Source organism: Ambystoma mexicanum, chromosome 14 (assembly GCF_040938575.1).
Source record: "Ambystoma mexicanum isolate Mex_15411 chromosome 14, UKY_AmexF1_1, whole genome shotgun sequence".
In the NCBI taxonomy this organism is placed as follows: Eukaryota; Metazoa; Chordata; class Amphibia; order Caudata; family Ambystomatidae; genus Ambystoma; species Ambystoma mexicanum.
In genome coordinates, this window is record NC_090940.1 from 500,029,526 (window position 1) to 500,054,384 (window position 24,859).

Consider the following 24,859-nt stretch of genomic DNA (forward strand, 5'->3'; position numbering starts at 1 on the left):
GCACCTCAGAGGTCAGCCCTGCAATGGTCCACCAAGCCACAGCACCATCCACCTCCACAGCCCCCACTGACATGGAGGCACGCCTGACTAGGGTAGAGGTCCGCCAGGACTCCATGATTGAACAGGTCTGCCAGTATGTGGCTGAGGGTGAGCAAACACGCCGAGAAATAAGGGAGGCTAAATGCCATCAACACAAGCACCATACTCATCCGTGACAGTCTAGGGGCGGTGACACAGGTCCTTAGCAGGATGCTGGACCATTTTCAACAGCAACAACCTGCACCGGCAGTGCCAAATCTAACCGCCTCCACCCCATCATCCACACCTGCCAGCTCAACTCCCTCAAGCCCTTTGTGGATGATGAGGCGCAGCGCAAGGCACACCGACATGTTGCCCCAGACTCGAAAAGAGGCCGGAAATAGCCGGTCCACCCACATCATGTGTGGGATGACAATGGGTGAGGGGGTGGTGTTTGGGGGGTATTCGGGGTGTTTATTGGGGGGTGTTAGGGGTGTTTTAATGGGGGTGTTAGGGATGTTTGGGGGAGTATGGGGTGTCAGGGGGTTTTGGGGGGAGGTGGGAGGTGGGAGGGCATGTGAGAGGTGGAGGGATGATGCACTCTTTTGTTATTTTTTCTAATGCACCCGTTGTGTGCAAATTCATTTCATGACTGGACATTGTTCATTTTGTGTGTGTTTAATCAATTCATGACAGCGCACAGTGCCCAACTCCCCACACACCCACACACCCTATGTCCATGTCCACACGATCCCAGTGCCCAGTGTAGTACTGATACATAACCATCAACGTCCCTGTGGTTCAGAAATAATTGTCAATCAGTGATTGGCGCACAGCTCGGCCATCTTGTGCATCACAAACTGCCAGGAGTGCTGCTTCTCCTCCATCATAATCCTCACATGGTGCATGCAGATCAATGTCAGGTGGCAGTGGTACGTTTCTCCAGATGCACATGTTGTGCAGCATGACACCACAGTGATCTTTGCCACCTTCTCAGGCCCATAAAGGAGTGCTCAACCAGACCTGCTGAGGCAGCAGAACCGTGCCTTCAACAGGCCAAGGGTCTGCTCAATCACAACACGGGTACGGGTATGTAGACGATTGTACTCCTCTTTGTGCCTGTTCTGCGGGTTCCGTACAGGGGTAAGTAGCCACGGCTTCAAGGGATAGCCACCATCACCTGCATGGGAGTAAAATGAGGTATGTGTGAGTCAATATGTTACATGACACCTCTAGGAATCACTGCCATTGCTGCAGCTATTTGGTATTAACATGCACATGGTGGCCTGCTTGTGCGTCTGGCATGTTGTCATTGCTGTGCAGCATTGGTCCTATCTATGGCATTGATGTGTCATGTTCAGGTTGGGATATTCAGGCGAACAGTGTGTAAGCGAAATTCAATAAACACTACAGCTAAGTCAATGCCTAGTCTGGGATGCTGAGGAAAACCCTTATTGATGTATTTTTATATCCAGTTCAGTACTCTGGATGACAACCCTTGTATAACACCCCCCTCTTAGAATCGCTCTGACCCCACTGAGCAAAGAAGTAGGTTTGTTTTGCAAATTGAAAGGTTTATTTGGACAATTCAACAATATATATCTATCACACTTTATAAATAAATTGATAACTGATATCACACTTCAGAATATGACCATGATCAACAATGGATAATGTTACAGGGGTACACTGATTTGGTTACTTAGGAGAAGTGTAGAGGATGAGGTAGCTGAAATGCTTGATGGTTTCAAGGAAATGCAAGGTGGAATAAAATGCAGTACAGAAATATTTTGTTATGATTTTAGCAAAAGGTAATATGATCACTTTTTCTTTTGACAATTCACTCCCCCCTATGCAATACAAGAAATGGAAGGAGAGCACACAGTCTTCAAGAATCGCAACAAATCACCCTTTATAATGCAATACACAGTTCCAGTTCCCCCAGCAAGCTTAGAGAAAACAGGGATGAGTTTTAAACACAGGCGAATTACTTTAATGTGGTTTGCAAGGAAGTGAAAAGGTGCTGAAATTGCTTTTAATTCCCTCTAGAGATTCAGGGTGAGTGAGAGATGCTTGTTGGTATTAGTTCAGGCTCACTTTAGCAATGCCCTATGAGTTGTTGCCAGGTTGCAAATGGATTTTAACAAAGAGAAGCAAAAAGCTGCTGATTTCTACAGATGAAGAAATCGGGCCAAATCGCAAATCGCGGTAAATTTCGTGAGTGCGTGTCTCGCGATTACGGGAAAAGTATAGGGAGTAGGAAGTCGGTTCTAGGTTCGTTGGAAAGCCTAGATTTGTTCCTAGCCCAACGGTTCAAGAGATACGGACGATTTAATAAAGGTAGATTTTCGGATTTAAAGTAAAACTCAAAATGACAGGTGACAGCTTGCAGCTGCAGAATTGACAGGTGACAGTTGTGCAGCTTTAAAAATGACAGATGACACGATTTCTAGGAGGCAGTTCTACTTAGGTTAAAATAGCTTGAATTAGATTATTTTAACTAAGAGATTGGCTATGCACAGTTCTGCTAGATACTCACAATATCAATTAGAAATAGGCCTCATCACGGTCTGGTCAGGTTGGACGGGACTTCCGGCGGGTGGTTCTGAAGTCCCGGCTATCTGGGTCAGCTCTGCTCTCTAGGTTTGTCAAGCACCGGATCTGCTCACAACGGTCCGGTTTGTGGTTCTCTCGGGTTCCGGATACAGCACTGCTTTCTGAATACTGTTACAGGTTCTTGCAAACATTTCTTGGCAAAAATTCAAACAGCTCGCCCGGCTGTTGAATGGTTTGGTTGGTTTTGAGGCCTGCTGAAGAGGATTCAGCTGGTGGATTCAGGCCGCTCTGCTACAAATTCTGGAGTTAATTTCTGCTACAGGTTCTGGAGATTGATGGATTTGAAGTCTGGATCTCTGGATGTGAAGTCGTCGGTCAGCATGCTCCGCAGCAAATGGAATTGAATGTCTCTACCTGTCCCAGCAGTCTCTTTTTATGTGTTTTGAAAATGGGTGTGTGCCTGGGCCTAGATAAGCCTGCCCCTCTCTACTTGTCATTGGCCCAATTCTCCCCTCTCCCATGATTGGGGAATTGGGTTGTGAGTCAGAGTGATGAGGTCTGTTGATGGGTCAGAGGATGCTCCCCTGGTCAATTTGCCCACAAATCTATTCCTGATCCAAATACATATTTCCCAGGTACACAGTTGTTTGACATCACATACACACATCATTTATTACTAAAGATAGTCCCTGTCCCGACTCTGGCGTTTCTAGGAGCTTGCATTCAAAAATGGCAACTTATTTTCGATTTTAGTGGGTTTTGAACATTGGTTTTTCATCAAAAATTATACAAAGGTACATTTCCCCTCCACATATATCCCAGTAACTTTCCATGTCTCTAGCTTAAACACATTGTCTACAATAATCATAATTAGCGGGGTTTGGCCCGAGAACAAGGTACAAATTGGAGCTTGGACTCAAATCGTGAGGGCATTTTTCAAACTAAGACTCTCAAAGTTGTACATTCCTGTCATTTGGTTACAATAAATTATCACTGTTTCTATAAAATATATATTTGTTGCAATTCAACTCCCCCAAGTGTTTGGGTCCGCCTCCAGGAGTCTGGGTGGGTCAGTGATCACATGTCTCTCCTTGCTGGCAGAGGGCTGTTGACAGGAAACACTCAAAATTAACATACCCCATTCAACAGAAAGAGCCTTTTGTGTGGGATCCAGCAGGCTGCCTGGAAGTCTCTCCTCAATTCCTCAATCAATCAACAGGGTCATGTGATATCCTGCCTCCTAGTGTAGGAAGCTCTGAGGTGTTAAGGTTTCCCAGCCTCTTGGCCTCCGGGAACAGCAGGTGGCTAGATTTTCAATTAACCCACAAGCTTTGAAGTCCCTGCCCCTCTTGCAACTCCTAAATACAGTTTCCCTGTCAGAGTTTAGACCGCTAACGCCACCTTGGGGAATTTGTCGGTACTGCATCCATTTTTGACTTGTCTTGAATTACTGCATTTCAATAGAGTGGTCTTTTGCTTGATAGTATAGGACCCTTGCTTAACATTGTTTTGATGGCATCCTTACAGTAGAGTGGTGATGTGGAACCCCCCACAAGAAGGTTGTATCTTTGGAGTGGTCTCGTGCCAACTGCGCAGTTCTCCTATTCTGGCGTAAATGTGGGCGGTGATAGCTCATCCCCACATCCACCCAGTCTATTGATTTAGTTTGTTCTGGGATAGAATAATGGGCGGCGACAGCCCATCCCCACATCTACCCAGTCTATTGATTCAACATGGGTCAAAACCCTTGACAAGTGTATAGACACTGTAAGTACATTGTCCACTCACCGCCCAATCTCACCCAGGTGGAGTATGCACCCCCCCAATCTCACCCAGGTCGAGTATGCATCCCCCCAATCTCACCCAGGTGGAGTATGCACCCCCCCAATTTAATCCAGGTGGAGTATGCATCCCCCCCATCTCACAACCCCGCTGCACTGCCATGGCCCAGTCAGGCAACTTAGCAAGCAGCCAGGCACGTCGTGCAGCATGTCGCTCCATGTAGTGGGGTAGCATGGAGTTACGCAGCACCATGGCATCCTGTGTAGATCCGGGACATCGGGCGCAACAATGTGTGATGATCTTGCTGGAGTCACATACCATCTGCACATTTATGGAGTGGAGTGCTTTTGATTGCGGTACACCACCTCATTGACATGTGGTGCCACCAATTCTACATGGGTGCAGTCAAGGGCACTGACGCAATTGAGCGCGCATGCCAGTGCATGGAAGCCTACTTTAGTGTCAGTGAGCTCCTGGCCAGTCCCTGGTAGGGATATATGGATGCTTGCATGCTTCAGGAGGGCATCAAGCACCTGGGTCAGCATGTGTGAAAAGAGTGGTTGTGATATGCCATGCAGCTGGCCCACTGTGTGCTGGTAGGTGTTTGTGGCCAGGAAGTGGAGCACAGACACCACCTTCAGTAGAAGGGGGATGGCTGTGCGGATTTCTATCAGGCTGACAATGTTGTTGTGTATCATGTTCACTATGGTGGTGGTGGTGTCCCGGTCCAAACGGTACAGGGTGCGGATCTGCATGGGGGTTAGGTTGAATGGACTGGCTCTGCGGCGAGGTATTGGTGGCTGCCTACGTGGTACCACTGGCTGCACTGGTGGGACCTGCTGGGCCTGTCTCACCCTCCTTCTCCTCCTGCATCTCCTCTGTCCTGCCTCTTGTTGTTGTTGATGTTGTTGTTGTTCTGCTGCTGGTGTAGCAGTGCAGGCATGTCCTCCAGCACCAGTATTGCTACAGCTAGTTGGATCATTTTGGTGTTGGAAGGGGTGTGGTGTGTGGTTGTGCTCCTTTTGAGCTGGGATAGGAGGCTCCATTGGCACCACCTGTGGTCATTGTGTGCACCTGTGGCAGTTGGCTACACTGCAGGTTGCTATTTACGGGTGGTCTGCGATGCCTGTGATACCGCCATCATGCAGGCCCTATTTACCGCTTTCGTGCATGCCTGCGTGACTTGTGATGTCCTCCTGTTAGCGGCATCCCAGTATTGTTGACGCGAAGGGGCGCGTGTACGCACGCATGCCGGTAAGAAGGGGCACGGTACGGGCGGGGGCGGCATTAACAGGTTGTAGGCTCGTAATGGGCCGGACCGGTAAATGATGCCGGTAATACCATTCTGCCTTCCTTTTTTCATTACCTCCATGCTCGTAATGAGGTCCAAAGTGTCACTCTCCCTGCTCACACAGTACAGCCAAAGAATATGAGCAACTTGAGAGCTTACCAATAACTCTTAAGAAAACACCACAGCCCTCTGATCATTGCAGATAGCTCCAGAGAGGGTCAGAGGAAAAGCATTCGGACATAGGATGGTCGGGAAGCCACATTATAGGCGTTGTCCAAACCCTGGGCCTCAAGTACACTTATCTAATCCCTAACTCAGTGATGACTCATGGGTGAACCACTCAAGGAAAGGCCAGACAAGAGGGAGGAGGGAACACAGTAGAAATACAACCAGCCCCCCGCAGCCTACTGTTTATTGTTGGAGCAGGTTTTGGTTGACAGTTGGAGGAGTTTGGCTTGCATTACAAGAATTTTGGAGGATTTGATGCTGTCAGAGGCAGAAGGGGTACAAGGAACCAGGGGAAGGTGGCAGAAGATTGCTTGAGGGAAAAGTAAATGTAGTTGTAAGCTTAAAACCTTGGAGAAGCAAAGCCATAAAACTCTTTCCATTCACAGTCGTATCCTGTTTGCATACCCTTTAGAATAGACACATGTTTTGCACAATCATCATCAAGTAGGTAAATTCCCAATTATTCCCAAGACTACTTTAATTTTCTTCCCCATGGATTATGTTGCGCATATGTTTTTTGAAGATCGTTCTCTTGTGTCTCTTGAAAGTTGTCACTCTTGCTGTGCGCACCCCAAATGCGACAACATAGAATAAAGAATATATATCGGTTATCAAAAGGCCATCTATATTTAATTTTGTACAATTGGCGTGCTTCTTTCTCAGCTAGAGTACTCCTGGAATGTTCTGGAACTGGATGTATTTCTGATTTACTTTAGGGTCAATATTATTTGCACGAAGTGCTGGACACAGGGTCGTGACCCATATGTTTTTAAAAAATTTGAAATTAAAAGCAAATATGATTATTATCGGAAATTATTTCTTTTAGTAATTTTCATTCAAATCTATTGCTGGAAATTGTAACTGAATTTACAATTTATAACTGAATTTAGTGAATTCTCAATTCTGTCTAAAATCTATTATTGAATGGAATGCATTGATTGTAACAATCGTTACTTGTTTAACAGTGTGTTGGGCTTGTTTTGTAGCCTAATGTGCACTTTAAATTATTTTAAAATCCGAATTCAGTAAATTCACTACATTCTGCCCTCAGTGTAAGTGCTGGCGAAATTAAACCCCTGGGGCCTGCCTGCTAGCATGCAATGCAAGTAGCATAGCAGGCTTCCAGTGTGTACAAAAAACAGCACAGTGCAACAACATGAAGTGCAATGCCCCTTTTCAATATTATGCCACTAAAGGCTCTGCTTAGCGATACCCGGGCATTTTGTAGCTCCCACCTTCTGCTGAGCCAGGAGTGTGGACCAATGTGTTTTTTTTTTATTGTTCAGCAATGGCACAGGGAAAAGGAACACTTTGCTTGGCCGTGTTTAGTGTTACCGCCCACATTTAAGCACACTTTATCTGGCCTCTACACAGCCGTTTGACACACCCTTCCTGAAAATTGAATCTGACATCTTTTAACCTGACATGAATAATGACCCTGTGTTAGCATTGACCTGTACTAGAATTGGAGGCTCCCCAGGGCGCAATGACCCCAACAATGAAAAGCAAAACGACCCACCTTTATTTAGTTAAAGCATTGGGGTGCATGACATTTCTATTTTAATACATTAAAGCCGACTTCAGACTAATAGCGTTTTGCAAGGATGTGTAAATTAAGGATCACTGGGTAGTTTGTGTGCCGATATGTGACATGGTCTGAGCCAATGCCATTTGGCATGCTACTGGAGTGTTTGTTTAAGTGTACCCTACAAATTGTTAAGGTCAATGACCGCGTCCCTCGGAAGAAGCAGTGTAAAACTGGAGCAGTGTGTGTGTGTCTGGTCTGCATGTATTCCGAGTTTAAGTGCTGCAGTCACAGCGAAGAAAAACTATAATTTGTCAAGATGGAGAAAAAAAATCAACCGTGGAACACAGAGTACACACTTAAAAGCAAAAGCATAATCCTTCCATGGAAGCAGAACAATTGTACAGCTTCCGTGGCACACCTCGTGCCCAGGGATACGGCTAGAATCCTTGTAGTTTGTATGTTTGTATTATATATTTCTTTATTGAACAAAAGTGCAAGAAATGAGCACGGTTTGTTTACATATAATCGCACTCTTCCACCAAACGCATCTTGTAATCTGATTGATTGTGTCAGCATTCAATTTAGTATTGCCACCAGCAGGCTCGGCCAAACCTATAGGGCAAATGGCACATGGACAAACCAAAAACATAAAATGCTTGTGTGGGCCAGTTTTTTGGGTCAAAGTGGGGAACTTTGTTTGCAACGTGGGTCAGTTTTGATGAGTTATTTCACCCTGCAGCTAATAGTTTTGACCAGTGTTGCTGAATAAATATTCTTTAAAATGCACAATTTGCATCACATTTTATCAAAAAACTCCCCATTGGGTACTATTCAAACAGTGTCACAAAAGGAATGAATTGCCATTTGCAACTGTGGGCCACTTTTTCACTGGAGCCTGATATGCTCCATCTGGATTTTCAGGTCTAGGAGCGCTGATTCTGTGCCATGCCAAAATACGAAGGCTATTCTTAGGGTCCATTATCTTTCATGTTGTCTTATGTGGAAGGGCAAAACAATGTGAGCACATGTGGACAGCTCTGAGAAGTTCCCGTCTTTGCCTCATTGCTAAAGTCTCCGCTTCTTGGACTCACGCCAGCTTGTCATATAATGTTACTGTTTGGCTGCAGGTCAAAAGAGTTTCCAGGAATAGGGGAGGGGTGAAGCGTCTGCATTGAATTCTCTTAGTACAGAGAAAGAAAAAATGTGTAAACCTTACAAGCTACTTATATTACGCAGCATAAACCCAGTGCATGTCCCCAGTAAATGGAGACCACAACACAATAGGGTCCTCTATAAACAATGATGAGACGAAAGATCAAGTTAATTCACCTAGAAATATGAATGTTCTGTAAATATGCATGTCTTTTGGCTCTCAACATAGCGAGGCCATAAAATAATGTCTACATTGTATTATGAACATTTGTAAGTGCTGATATAACCTGGAAATGAGCATGAGCTAGGATAGAACAGGTATTTTTTTTAAATGATATTTGTGTGAGTTTAACTGTTCACACATCTTATCAAAAGAAAAGAACATTATCACATAAAAATATAAAAATCCAAATAATAATTTACATTATCATTCTATACAATAAGCAAATCTTTCAGATACATTAATTTATTTTATTATTCGAATTTAAACAGAGATTTAATTCACAAGTTACTATAATGTCATAGTTCATGCTTTTTAGATAAGTAAATCCAATGTCTTGCCATAGCGCAATTAGAGCGATTGTAAACGATATGTGATGGCTGCTCAAGCAACACAACCGGAAAGAATTTGATCTGATAATAACTTTTGAGGACACGAAAGATCGATACTATCTGCCGTTTAAGTCTGTCAGGCGAGGCATGATGGTACTCTTTAGGAATGTTATGAGGTGTTGCGGTTTATTACACGCTCACATCCAAGTCAGGGCGCTCCTTCCCCCACAATGAATGTGGCGCACAATAAAGGGCTTTGATTAATTTCAGGTTCTTTTTGGTAAGACCTGCAGCCTGTCCCACACACAACGCCAACAAATACCCAGTTCCACAATGGACTAGGAACCAGGTCGCTGTGTATTAAGAAGATAGGTATTAATGAATTTATTCAGCTAAATATCACAAATAGATTACATTAGCCACCAATGTTGTGGATACACAAAAACAAAATAACTTCCATAAAGGCACCAACATAGAGATATGCTCTCACAATGATTTCCTTTCAAATCACCCAGCGATACAAGAAAATAACAATTCAACACACACACAGTGATTTCAGACAGAGTTATGCTTTTTCTGCCAGCAATCCTCACCCGCCAAACATCAATTTGACTTGATTCCTCTGAATCGAAGGCCAGTGTCAGGGAGTGGGAACACAATGGGAAAATTGGATTTGGGGTCTTACTCACAGGAACGATATGAAAGAAAGAAAAGAATTGGAAATTCGTTTTGCCGCACCTAACAAGGACAGGCAGGGCTTTTGGGGTTTTATTCAGCACACAATGGAGAAATCAGTTTTTAGGATATTTGATCACAGAACCAATGTGGGAGTCAGAAAAGACATGGGGAAAAAATGTTTTACCATACCTCACAATAACACACAGGGCCTTGGGTTTTTGGTCAAAACAGAATGGGAAAATCGATTTTGGTTTAGAATCACAGATGTAATGTGAGAAAGAATGAAAAACAAGGAGAGCACAGTGGGTACACAGGGGCAATTTCGTATTGCACCTTGCATATGCACCGGCACTACTAGGCTTCACACCTCTATACCCGGCACCCACAGGTGGAAGCAGGTTTTCGGATTAATTCTTTTGGCAGATCTTTATGTCTATACCGGTTCCAAAAACACTGGGAAAAGATTGTTGGTTTCGAATACCCAATAAGGGAAGTGATTGATTTATTTTGACAAATATGCTAGGGATTTACACAGACAAACAGGACATTTTCAATGGAGAATTAACTAAAACATTGCTGGAAGAAAGCAAGGCCTACACAATCTCTGGCTTTGGGGTAGTTCTACTTAAAGGAGAGGTGTGGACTTGGCATCAGGGAACAGAGCACCGCTGGGACAGCAATGGGTCAGTCAAGGATCTCCTCTGAGTCCACCAAGGGGTCTCAATCAGCTTCTATGTCTCCTGGTTCCTGTCTTCAATCCAAAACTATACCTCTCTGCTGGGATGTTATTCACCAGGTTTCAGCAGCAAGTCGCCTCTCGGAATTAGTTGGAAGAAGTCCAGCTCTGATGCAAACTGGCTTATTTATAGGTCAAATTACATCACTAACTTGCCATGATTCCCGTGAAAGGGATTGGTTAATGATCACTACCACCGCCCCACCTGTGTGCTGATAGGATAAGGGAATGGGGGAGCGCTTTGGATTAGTTGTGGGATGAGAGAGCATCATCATCTCACTTTGACAGTTGGGCTTGGTCTGCTTTAAAACACAGAATATCTCTAACCATGGCAGGTACTCTAAATTTTCAAAACTTTAGATGTATGAGTACATTTTTAAGACCTACATTTTAAGGCAAATCAGATAAGACTAATCTGGATTCTGCACGTTCTTCCTGTGCAGAGATACTGTTTTTCTTCATTTACTCAGGAACCATATCAGTGAAAATTATGCCATTTTACAGTCATCATATTAATTATTACCAGCATGCTTTTACCAACTTTCACCTCTCTTGGAATCACGGGAATGCCCAAATCACATTTTCATTAATAATTTTAGTTGTGTTAATCCCACCAAAATCGTTAGAAGGGGGTGACTGTCACCTTTAATAAAAGCCTGGAATGAACATTGTAACATGTACGCTGCCCATGTTATGCGAAAAAATGTATTTCTCCCATTTAAGCAAACTGCAGTTTCACAATCTTCTCTTTCACAGAGCCCCCACCTGTTTTAAAATTGCATTTCTCATTAGACATGTCACCAACAGAGCCAGGCCTGTGTTTAGGTCTGCCTCCCCCTTCAAAGTCCAAGAGCCACTAGTGGGTTTCTTTATGGGACTTGTGAAGTGCTGCAGAACAGACTTGACTTTATCTGGTATCCACCGCATTTCTGATCTAAAAGATATTCCTGCTTGTATGTTTAAGGAAGGGCAATGATGGATGACGACAACCCAGCCTGAATCTCCAGGGCAATAGAGGGAGGTCCTGGAGGTTAATTAAAGATTTGGAGAAATGACTGTCCATATACCCTGCAGCAAACAGCCTGTAAACGGGTACATAAATACATTTTAAATTACATCTTGTAAGGTACACAGTTTCAAAAAGACATGCATATTACTTTGAAATTGTCCTTATATGTTATGAGAACAATATGCCCAGGCTTGAAAGTCTATTGGGCATTTTGCTTGCTGGCTTCATTCTTGTGACTATTTAATAGAAATCTCAGCCGAATGACAGTTCTTCTAATATGAAAAAGTGTAATGAATATGGCAATGTTCACACACTCCCTCCTTCCCTGCAGCTTCTGTCTGCTATCCAGGAGTGGTGCGCCTCCAATGACCTCTGCCTTAATGCCAGTAAGACTGAGATTCTACTCATCGGCACACCCACTCCCTCCTTCCATGCAGCTCTCTGGCTGGACTCTCTTGGCCCTCTTCCTGCTCCCACCTAAAAAGGCTAAACACCTTGGGGTCATCTTCGACTCCACACTCTCCTTCTCTCCTCACATCTCTGACATCTCTAAGAAGTCACACTACTGGCTGCACCTCCTCAGAGGTATTCTTCCTTTCTTCCTTCCCCCAGAAGCTCACTGTCTCCAGAGCCCTGGTTCTCTCTAGGCTGGACTATTGAACCAGCCTCTATCTAAATCTGCCTGCCTCTACTCTCCACCCTCTGCAACTTATCCAGACAGGACTGCGAGACTTGTACTTGACCTCAAGCCCAGGGATCGTATCTCTCCAGGACTGAAATCTCTGTACTGGCTCCCATTGGCTGTGAGGATTAAGTTCAAAACCCTCTGCATTGTCCACAAGGCCTTCTGAGACCAGGGGCCACAATACCTTCAACTGTCTCTTCCTAAATATCTTCCATCTCGAGCTCTTTGCTCATCCGCCTCCAACTTCCTCAGGGTCAGTCACTTCTCCAAGTAACAAGTTGATGGTAGATCTCTCTCTTTAGCAGGAGCCTCCCTCTGGAAAAGCCTTCCTGCCTTCCTGAAGCTTGAGGAAAACCATCTCTTGTTCCGGAAGCACCTCAAAACCTTCCTCTTTGCTTCTGCTTTCTCTCCCCCTCTCCGCTGCTGAATTCCTGGCTGAAACTACACTGGTTACCTGGCCACCCCTTCTGATCTCGGGCCCAGGACTAGCCAGTTGCACACCTGCACTGCCTCCCTGTCAACCCCTGCACATTGGGACTGATTTTTGCCTTGTCGCACCTTGAAACACTTGTGTATAGGCATGTTATAAATGCCATATCATATCAATGTTGCTATGAAAATTGGAGAAAAAAAAGAAAAGGTATTGCCCAGATTTGAAAAAGGTCCAATATGCCGAAACATGTGTGGACAACTGTCTATTGAAATGCTGCACCGAACCATGGGGAATTGGACGCCACTTATAGAACATTGGTCTATGTTATCACTTTTCCCTGCCAATAGGTAAGGACATTGATTAGCCAAGAATAAAATTGCATGAAAGCTCAACCATATGGTAGAGAGAGAAATATTAGCAATGTGACCAGGGAGTCAGAATGACATAGAGTCAACTGATACACTAAATCTATGGAAAGTATTAAAATGCATGGTTAATTATAGTTAATTAAAAATCGAATGTAATGAAGAAGAAGCTTAGTCTTAGTTAACAATCATCATGGAAAGATTGAGAGAGAAATACCAGAGAGGCAAAGGACTAACTATTCACTGATTAGCAATTTCCCCAAGACAAACAGAATGGTCATAGAGATTATTATTAAAAATGTAAGTGGGGTGAAACAACTAATTATTTGTTATACAGAGGAGAGGGAACTTTGAATGCAAATAAAAATCAGTAATCACATAATTATCAAAGATATAAAATAGGAATATATAAATGAATTCCACTAATTTAGAAATGGAAATTACTATGGTAGATAATCTGCCATTGTTTAAATAATTAATGAGCATTAGGTTTGGCTAAATAACAAGGGTTTCTATCAGAATACTGCATTTTTGTACCCAAAATATGGCGTACGTAGGAAATCAGGGAAAAAGTGAAGACGGGCCTCTGTGGTAACCCTGGTAATGGCAGATAGCAAAAGTGTATTGGCGTTGGCTGCTCGAGTCTGACACGAGAGCCAATGTGTATGGACAACAGTATCTTCTCTACTGTCTTAGAGCAGGTAAGCTTTGCCCCATTATACATTCGATGAGAAACCTTATCAGCACAATACAAGTGAGTTGGCTAACACAGCCGTTATGTGCATATAAATCATTCCGCTGCCTTTGGAGAAAGACTAAAGTAATAATTAAGCCGCTCAGCAAAGATTCATACTAGTCTATATTTCACTTATTCTGCACAAGTATCATTTGTATGGAATGAGAAGGATTTGGGTATGTGATCAATATGAAGGATTTGCGTGTAATAAGAAATGCCATTTACTTTTTATTGAGTGATATTAGAACAAACATTGATGTAAGCATTCGCGAGAACACGCGCTGAATATGAAGCTCTGAATGACATGAGATAACTTCTATGAAACAAAAGGAAGAGAAATCTAAAAATGGGAATGGATAAACACTTTAATAGATAGTAGATAGAAACGTAGAGAATATAAACTGAATTATATTTCACATAATAAATAATGAGTATCACATTGCAGGTGGGATTATCCCATTGCATATAAGTTGCATCAAATTGAACAAGAAGGCACCCACACTATGGTAAGGCATCGCTGTGTTGTTCATTTGTATATGAAAAATATGACCATAAATATTAGTTAATGCTATGACTTAACATAGAACTAACAGATGTTGATTTGATGTAATGATGGATTTAAGAATCAAATGGAATATTTCAGAAAGTGTACGTAAAATGGTTGAACTTTCGTGCTCTACAACTCGTTGAGTATAGGTATACCTGTTTTAACTACAGGATCAATTGTGGAATAGACAAATAAACTGAACTCAGACTACACCTTTTTCAACATCGATGGAAACAAGATCCCAGTGTCAAAGGAGGTAAAAACTTTAGGTGTTTATCTCAACGCCACATTAAACCTACATAAACAGGTGAACGCTACGGCCTCTGACATAGCATACACTGGGAAACTAATCGGGGAATGCAAACAGCTACTCTCCACAGAAAGTTGCATTACAATTGCCAGAGCATTAATACTGTCCAAGTTGAATTACTGCAATGGACAGTAAATATGTGCTCAATAAATGAAAAACCTTGCAAAACAATGCCCTCAGATCAGCTCTGAGTATCTCAAGAAGAGCTCACATATTTGAAACTAGTAGACAATATAAATGGCTATCAATCAAGGACAAGATTCAACTCAAAACTATGTCCCTCACCTATAATGCACTGAATCTGGCACCCCCCCTGTATTTAACAGAAAAGTTTAAGTTATATCCATCTACCCGCGCCACTAAGTCAACTAATACACTCGGCTTAATAGTCCCAAAATACAAATTACAAACGTCTAGTGGGATTAGCTTCCCAGTCATGGCTGCCCAGCTGTGGAACTCGCTCCCGCTATCCTTAAAAAGATCTAAGTCATTTGCTAACTTCAGAAGCAACTCATCAAATGGCTAACCAAGTAGTATTAACCTTAATATTCCTCTCTACCACTCCACCTCTAAACTTCCAACCCAAACCCATGACTGCAAAACCTGAATAACGTAATATCTTAAATATTGCTTATGCTGTAATTATATAATTATGAAATGATGTAACTATGATCTTTTTCTTATGTCAATCTGCTTTATATTGTATCTGTATGTCTGTAACCTCTCTCAACCTTCGAATGCGCCCAGAAACCCCAGAGTTAGGGTGTGCTATAGAAATAAATAAAACAAACAAACAAACAAACAGTAGGATCTGTCAGCAGTTATGATATTACTGTTATTTGTGATTGTTTGAATTTTAACTTATATGGTTTATTTTCTTTGGTTTTTTTTGTACCAAATCCTTAATTTCCTCCCCTTCACCACTCCTTGATCTGTGTCATGAATGTAAGGTAGAAAGATGTGGAAGTAAATTGTATAAAAAGTAAATATTGCCCAGATATTAAAAAGGCACAAGATGCCGATACATGTGTTACTGGTCTAAGTAAGTGAGCCATGTTTCAGTTAGATTCCTTTGAGCTATGATATTGTTTAATTCCTCTCATCTGACAATACCTATTCTAGTTTTTCCATTTGTAATTTGTCCTTGGTGTCAATGAGTTATGGGGGATACCCGATTGTCATAGTTGAAGTATACAAAGGGGGCATCTTTACTATCAACCTAATTAATTGTGGAATTCATGCAGTCTTCATTTTATAGCTGCACCAAACCCCTAAAATACCCAAGGAGCGCCAATCCCTCAAACATACAAATGTAGTCACTCTGATTCTTGATTTATTTTTTATCTGATAGACCAGTTGCCTATTTTAATCTGAAAATCACAAGAAGCAGCCCTAGAAGTGAATATGGTTTACTGGACCATGAGAAGATAAATGTATTCTCTTAAAATTGAGAAAATTGGCAAAGCATTCTGGTGTAGCCATTTACCTGAATATGGTAGTACAGCAGAAAACGAATCCAGTAATCGACCCACATATCAAGTTTAAAATTGCCTGATCAATGAAGTCTGGAAATTTAAGAGTGAAAATTCAGCTTAGGATGGTTTAAGAAATTACATAATTTTTTCAAAAAAAGGAGAATGAAAAATAGATGAATGTAAAAATCAAAAAGTAATATTCTGTATTTTAAAGTAACTATTGGCAATCTTTTGAAATTGAATTGTCTCTATTTTTTTAAATCTTGATATTCAATCAACGGTTTTATAATCAAGCATTAGGTTCCGCAAAGTGTTAAAAATTCCAATTATTAAGCAAACACATTTATCTTCAGTAAATGTAGAATAAATTCTCACAAACCATGAATGGTTTCTGGATGTTCATGTTTTTAATGGTGCTTATGAAAATGTAATGCACTTGCATAGTGTATGATGTTTAAATTGGGTGACATCTAATTCAGGGGAGCTTTCCACCCACCCCAAAGCAGGCATGCACAATTTTCATTGATTTAATCCAGTTTCAATCAACTGTTTTATAATCAAACATTAGGTTCTGTAAAGTGTTAAAAATTCCAATTATTAAGCAAACACATTTATCTTCAGTAAATGTAGAGTAAATTCTCACAATCTATGAATGGTTTCTGGATTTTAATGTTTTTAATGGTGCTTATGAAAATGTAATGCAGATGAATAGTGTAGGATGTTTTAATTGGGCGACATCTAATTCAGGGGAGCTTTCCACCCACCCCAAAGCAGGCACGCACAATTTTTCCTGATTGAATCCAGTTTGTTTTATGAATCTGGCACCCACAATTTAATAACACTGATTCCTCATAGCTTCTCTCTTCTTTCGGGTCAAGAAACACACAGGGTTGCACAAAATGTATTTTTTAACAGGATATAAATAATTGAATTAGATTACAGATAAACAATTGTTTCTTCACCAAAGACCAATAATGAGAAACAATCAACACGCTAGTCACTTTGGTTTTCAATACCACAATTATCGAAACAGAGAGTTTTGTAACACACACTTCACCTTAAGTATCTGAGCATTTAATTCACCCTGAGCATGCATGCAACCTGGATTGAATGCATGATAGTCCAGGAGGATTTTTCATTTGTGAAACAAACAAATTAGTTACAATATCCCTACCTATCTAATTCTCGTTACCTCCTCCTTATTTAAAAAGAGATATCACCTCCCTTAGTCAATATACATGTCAGTATTTCAACAGCATTTTAAAAACCCAAATTCAACAAACAATTGGACCTTCAGTTATGTGAATGACCAGCAACTCCAGTAGCATAATCAACTCTCTTGGAGGAGGATCCTGGTGCCACACCATACCAATTATGCTACACAATCTTCAGTTTCAAGGTAGGAGGCCAACAGTTCCTCTGCATCAAAACCACTCAACTCACTGATGGAGAGCAGAGCAACGTCATCAGCTGACTCAGACATTTTCTTCAAATAAGAACAATACAGCAAAAGATATCCATAAGAAAAGGTTGCCCCAGAAAAATAAACAAAATGGTTTCCCAAACCAAGAAAAAATATTCCCCTACAAAAATGACAAAGGTTTCCCATAAGACACAATCCTACCTAATCTCCCTCCAAAAACTTCAGCTAATCCTACTCTTTGGACAAGCACTGCCTCTCCTTCCTACAGCCAAATTCAACTCACAAAGGAAACTGGAAGTTGTGGTTTCCTTTATAGGCAGCTGAACACTGTGGAGTCAAAAAGAAGAGGCGGATACAGAGTGGTAGTGTTTTCAGCATCAGACACCTTTATTAAAACAAAAAGGGTTGGATAAAGGTCTCTCTGTCCCTATCATAGAGATTCCCTAGCTAGGAAACTAAAACTAAAGATCAATCTGTGTCTTGTTGTCATGCTTAAAAAAACTGTCCTTGGGTTCAAATCTTGCCTGACCCTCACACTAGAAATGAAACAATTAAGAAATGTAAGGGAAAATGCCTCTGAGCTAGGTTTAGTCAAAATGTCTTTGAATGTAAACCAAATAGATAAATCCAACAAACATGATTTCTTCCAAAGACACGTCTTTGGAGCCAGAAGATGGTTTCTTCCCCTGGGTTATTCAGAAAGGATGGTGAAAGTGTATTTTCCAAAGAATGTTTTCTTAAGGATGGTAGGAATGTTCAGAAAGGATGTGGAAAAAGTATTTTTCAAACAATGTTCTCTTTCATAAAGCAAAAAGCCTAAGGATGGCAAAAATGTATCTTTCACACAATATCTTTCTATGGATGGAACAAGTGTCTTTTTTAAATAACAACTTCTTAAGGATAACTTTCTTATATAATCTCCAGCCAGGAATACTTCAGCAGGTTCTTTAGATTCCCTGGTATACTTTCCTGCCAGGAATCTGTTCACAATGTCTTTCTCTTTCTTGTACTTTACAAGGATTACCTGGTGTACTCCCCTGCCAGGAATCCCCCTGTGGGTTTGATAGATCCCCTGGTATACTCTCCTGCCAGGTATCTTTTCCCAAAAGGCTGAATTCCTGATAAATGTATTTTTCTCATTTTTCTTTCAATGTTCATTTGCTTGTGTCAAAACTTGTTCCAACTTTCCTCACATTAGCTTCTCAGATATGCAGACTTGTACAAATGTTGTCTTTCAATTTCTTCATTAACATTTATCTGCTTGTAATAACATTTGCTCCAACTTTCCCCATCGCAACCTTTCATGCCTGAGGATTTGTGCAAATGATGTCACTCTGCTTTACTTGGTCAGTATTGAAAATTAACTCTCAATTGTCCATGTGCCTTTCTTTAGGCACCACTGTTTCCACTATCACTGTGCTGACTCACTGGCGTTTGAAAGCATTTCCAACCTATGGCAGACTACTGCAGTGAAGTCCTAACTCAGGAATGGCATTTCCTGCATTGCAGACCCACTTTGAGCTTTCCCGCCGGCTCTGTATTCACTTGCCGGTGAAGCTGTTGCTGTTTGGCATGATCACGCCCTTGACAGCATTGCTGTTGCTGCTGCCGGTTCTTCAGTGGCTCTTCTCTGGTTCCTGCCACGATCCTCTGGGTCTCCCGCCACTCCGGTAAGAAATGCTGACAAGCGGCAGCTTGAATGCATTTTCTTTTTGATGTCTGGTCAATTCCCGGGTGCCTGCCTTCTCCTGCAGACCTACTTCTTTCAGACACCTGATTGAAAGTGCAATCCATTTTTAAATGTCCCGTGCATCTGATCTCCCTTGAAACAACCAGTCTGTGTGTTTGGCTTGTGCTTTCTGTCAATCCATACTAATGCCTTCTACCTCTTCTTCATCTCAGTACGTGAGGCGTTATGGGAGTTGGAGTCCCCAGCATTCACAGGACTTCTAATGTGATTTTGTTTGGAATTTTTATTTGGGACAAAAACATCAGAAACCATGGATGTTAAATGTGAGTTATTTGTATTTTATGAATGTTGCAGAAACCAGTTGTAGAAAAAAAGTATTTTGGCAGCATGTTGAAAACCTTTTCTTCAGTGATGTTTCTATTCAATTACCAGGTGAAATTTACTTTTCTCCCTTTCAATGAGCAACTTGATCAGCGGTAAGAAATTGACAGCGTAAAATCACCCTTCTCCCTTTTATCTTGAGCAAACCTGCATTAAGAACAATATTCTTCTTGATGATATACCCAGGAATTACATCAATCATCTTTTGTTTCTAGGTATGCACACAGTAAGATGACCTTTTTGACCCTAGTTCTTCTGTGCTAGATGTGCCAGAGAAAAGGGTCAGGTGACTCTCCCTGTGTACACACCATGGGACCTAATATATTATCAATATTAAGTCTCTCAATATATATTTTCCTGGTGCACATACACTTCTGAAATGTTCTCTAACATCATGGGATGCACAATTAATGTATCTATTCCTACCCCTCAGTACTAACAAATGAAAGGGGCTAGGATTTACTATAATTCCCTTTATAGGATCACTCCCCACATGATAACTTCCCTTTAAGATAACACTCACATCCGGATTTCTCTTGGTTGAATCAAGGACAGGTGGCACCCTCTTTCAAGGACTGCTTCAATGCTCCCTCTACAGGAACAGGTGGGCCTCATACAGTAAGATAGGATCAACTTTTCTCCACAGCCTGACTTCTTTCTCTACCACTGATGAAGGCCTGGGACTTTAACTCCTTCCTGGCCTCACTTTCAGGGCTTCGATGGTAATCTCAAACGGTTTCAAAAAGAGAGCAATCTATTCCAGCTCATTCTGGTTGTTATCAATCCTCCTTTCTCTCTTTCTTTCACATCTGTCAGTGAGTGGTGGGTCTGTCTGAGTCTCTCCGTGCCCTTTCTTTTTTCCCTATGTAAATCTCTGTTGAATCTTATATAGAGCAGTAACCCCACTTTTGGGGTGAGTACACTTTCCCCAATCTAATTGGTCAATGTATGTGATTGGGCAGTGCTCCAAACATGACATCACAATAGACATACCCCTCAGCAGATCTTGGGCATATTAATGAAGAGGGCAGTCTGAGGCGAGTAATTTGGAAACCCAGTTTCCCTCCAATTTAATGTGGTATCATCTCAGGGATTTCTTGCATTAACTATTGCCTTTTTCTAAATTTGTAATTTCCACACTTATGACCAATTTATTAGTTTTCTCACCATATCCATCTATCTGGCACACATGAATTGATTAAATTCTCATCTCAATAGCATGAATAATTACTCATTTATAAATGTTCTCATTGAACTTACTTCTACATTGATGTTCAAAATGTGTTCCCATCTCAATGCGACAGGCTCCTTTCTGAGGAAGCGATAAGCCAATTGTTTGCAACAAAATACAAATTTGCCTAATTTGCATATTAAAACTACATAAAAAAATGTTTTGTAGATCCATCTAATAGAGGATTTTCAGCTGAATGTTTCAATACCTAAATAGAGGTCTTTGTGGGTCGAATGGATTGCCATATGTCAGAATTCAGTGCTGACTCCATTTAAAGTTAGTTTCAGTCCCAATTGCAGCTTTTAATGTGCCAACTTTCATAAAATGCCACATTTCATATTCCACTGGCTTATCCCACTCCTATCAATTTCTCAACAGCAGTAGGTTGCCTAATCCTTTTAGTTTTAGGGACTCTAAAATATTACAATTTTGTTCCCATTTGCCCTCTGGACTGCAATCTCAAAGGGCATTTTAAGAAAACCACTTGGGAAGCAGTCTTAGGGGCTGGCTGATGCTCAGTGAGTAGCTGTACATTGACTGTAATTCATTTTTGACCTGGTTCATGTGCTCCTGTGGAGGGGTTTGAGTGTTTTTTCCAATCGTTTTTTGACCAGTCTGTGCTATTCTGGTGGGGTTCTCTTGTATTTCTGTGTCGTCTCATCCAGTTTTTCTGAGCTGGCCTGCATATAGAGTGTGCAGTCACTGGGGTGTAATCCTTTTTTTGTTTCTGGCTTTCTCCCAGTCCCACACTCTCCCCCCTTGCAATTGGTTTGAATAGTCAGGTGTATCTCTGCCTTGCTCCTGGCAACCATTTCCACTTGCCTTCTGGACTGCAAACTCAAAAGATCGCCTAGGGAAACCACTTGGGAAGCAGCCTTGGGGCTCGTTCATACTCAGTGAGTAGTTGTACATTGATTGTAATCCATATTTGGCCTGTTTGATGTGCTTCTGTGGAGGGGTTTGGTTGATTTTTTCCAATTGTTTTTGACCAGTGGGTGCTATTCTGGTGGGTTTCTCTTGTGTTTCTGTGTCTTCTCACCATGTTTTTCTGAGCTGTCCTGCATCTAGAATGTGCACGCCCTAGGGGTGTAGTCCTTTCTTTGTCTCTGCCTTTTTCCCGGCCCCCTGACCCCTTGCAATTGGTTAGAATAGTCAGGTGTGTCTCTGCCTTGTTCCTGGCAGCCATTTCAACTTTCCTTCAGGACTTTTTTCCATTTCTCTCCCCACCTGTGTGACCTCTCCCCTGTCCCTTGTTCATGATTGGCTGGTTCCCTCCAGGATGCAGGCTCTTAACCATACCCCATAGGGCAGCCCACTGTCCATGGAACCCCTTCGGCTAAGGGCCCCAAGGCAAAGAGCAGCTCCCAAAGAAGCAGCTCCAGACTGTGTTTGCCTGTGTTCACCTGAGAAGCCAGTAGCCAGACGTCAACCAGCAGCAACTGACAAGATATATGTGGTCTGGGTGGGGAGAACAGCAATCACTGTATTCCAAAAGCCTTGCCTGTCTTATTACCCACACAACATAAGCATACCAAAATCAGCCAAAAACGTGCAATACATGCACCAATCACACATGCCCATGGCATCTTCTTTGAAGACCAATGGGTATCCAAGCACACTTAAATCCCCTTCATATTTTGGAGCCTAGGCCTTTCCCCCACTGTGTAGGAATCTCAAACTTAGCTGTGTTTAGACCTGCAATTCTGTGAAAATTAGTCATTTCTCGCACTATCTAGGATTCTCAAATGTAGGTGTGTTCATATCTGCTACTGTGTGAAAACTAGGCCTTTCTCCTACTATCTAGTAATCTCAAACGTAGGTGTATTTAGATTTGTCATTCTGTGAAAACTAGGCCTTGCTCCCACTATCTAGGGATCTCAAACTTTTCATATCTGTCACTCTGTCAAAACCAGGCCTTTCCCCAACTATCTAGTAATCTTAAACGTAGGTGTGTTTAGATTTGTCATTCTGTGAAAACTAGGCCTTGCTCCCACTATGTAGGAATCTCAAACTTTCCATATCTGCCAGTCTGTGAAAACTAGGCCTTTCTCCCGCTGCCTAGGAATCACAAACGTAGGTGTTTTCATATCTGCCACTCGGTGAAAACTAGGCATTTCTTCCACTATCTAGGAATAGCAAACATAGGTGTGTTCATATCTTCCACTCTGTGAAAACTAGGCCTTTCTCCCACTTTCTAGGAATCTCAAACATTTCTCAAACGCTCCTCTGTGAAAACTAGGCCTTTCTCCGCTTTCTAGGAATCTCAAACATAGGTGTGTTTATAACTGCCACTTTGTGAAAACTAGACCTTTCTCCCACTATCTCGTAATCTCAAATTTAGGAGTGTGTATATCTGACATTTTGTGAAACCCAGGTCTTTACCAACCGTCCAGGAACATATGGCTACCTGCTGAAAGCAACTAACCATAGTTTGATCACTACCCAACTAAGAAACAAGGTCAGGTTGTTCACCTCCCACAACCAACTGATAACCCAACTGCCTACGGTCCCTCCAACGCTTAATATCCCAACAACACTGCACCTAGAACCTCCGCCTACAGGAAAGAGAGATACGAAACCTAAATCCACTATTTAGGCAACCACCCGGGAAATCCCTAGCAAACTACCTGCACCCTAGAATGGGACAAACCCAGAATCCCCTAAATATCTCAATATCATTCATAAGCAGACACCCCAGCTAATCTACAATAGCAACCCAGTATATCACAACTACCCCACAACTAGCCCCGGATTATAACTATGCACAAAAGAAGCAATGCCACATAGTGCACCGCACAATCACAAGGCAAAAAGACAAGTCTCAACACCATCCAAACCACAAGAGATCCTACAAGTGGGCAAGAGACCCTGTAACCCAAACAAAAAAGAAAAAAGAGATAAATAAATGAATAAATAAATAAATCCAAGCCCTGCAACCACCTAGGGCCACAAGATGCCCCGACACAGAATAGGACGCCATCAAATAGACACAGAACAAGGAACAATCCCAATGCAGCCACTCCCTCTTCCAGTATAAACTGCCACAAATACAGAACACACCGCCATGAACACCACAACCAATAGAACAAACATCATGAGAAGAGAAAAATCCTTATATCTAACACCGTACATCGCAACTGCTCCACACTGCAACACCCGAATGCCACCAGTAGTTCTCACTCTCACACTCTCACTCCCTATATCACAAAAATCCACAGGCAGCGTCAACAACTACATCAAAACGTAGAAGTTGAAGAAGTTGACGACAATCCCCAGGTATCTTATTTTCTCGGGTGACCATTGTAAATCGTGGGTGTTAGGTCACCCTCCAGCCTGGCTATATATAACCAAGAGTTTTTTCATTCATTCATTGCTTTTGTTTTGGTTATTGTGTATTGATTACATGCTAATCACTTGTCACTATAGGTGGTGGTTACACATTGTTTCTTTTAAACACTATCTTGTGTTGCAATTTATTTTGCCATAAACAGTTGCTTGAGGAAAAGTTAAGACAAATAATTAACCTCTTTGCAAATTCTGTATTTGTGAATGAACTTTTTGCATTTTCTGATTGTTTTTTTCAACAAATACTTTTTTCAAAAAAACTACTGATGCAGGATTACTAAATGCATCCAGCAGCAAAATAAATTTAAAAAGCTGACAGATTGATATCTGTTTGTGTCTGAAACTCCTCTTTATGCATTCTCACATTTAAAGTGTTTCTGTATCTCTCTTGACATAACAGAAACAACCTAGGCCTACTAAAATCAAAAAGTAGTCCCCAGAAAACGTTACACATCAGAACAGACCCCCTTTTTTGACCAAGTTGGACGTCTAGTAGCTAGGGTTAGGCGGAATATTTCAGATTTAGAATTATTAGTTTTACAGCCTGAGTATTCTGTGAATTCATATATAGCTTACATTGCAGGACCGAAATGTAAGTCGGGCTCTCGGATAAACAGCAGTGTATCGTCAGCATATAACTATATCGATTGGGTCAATCCAGCCATTCTGATACCTCTCCGACCCTGATGTTAACTGATGGTCACTGCA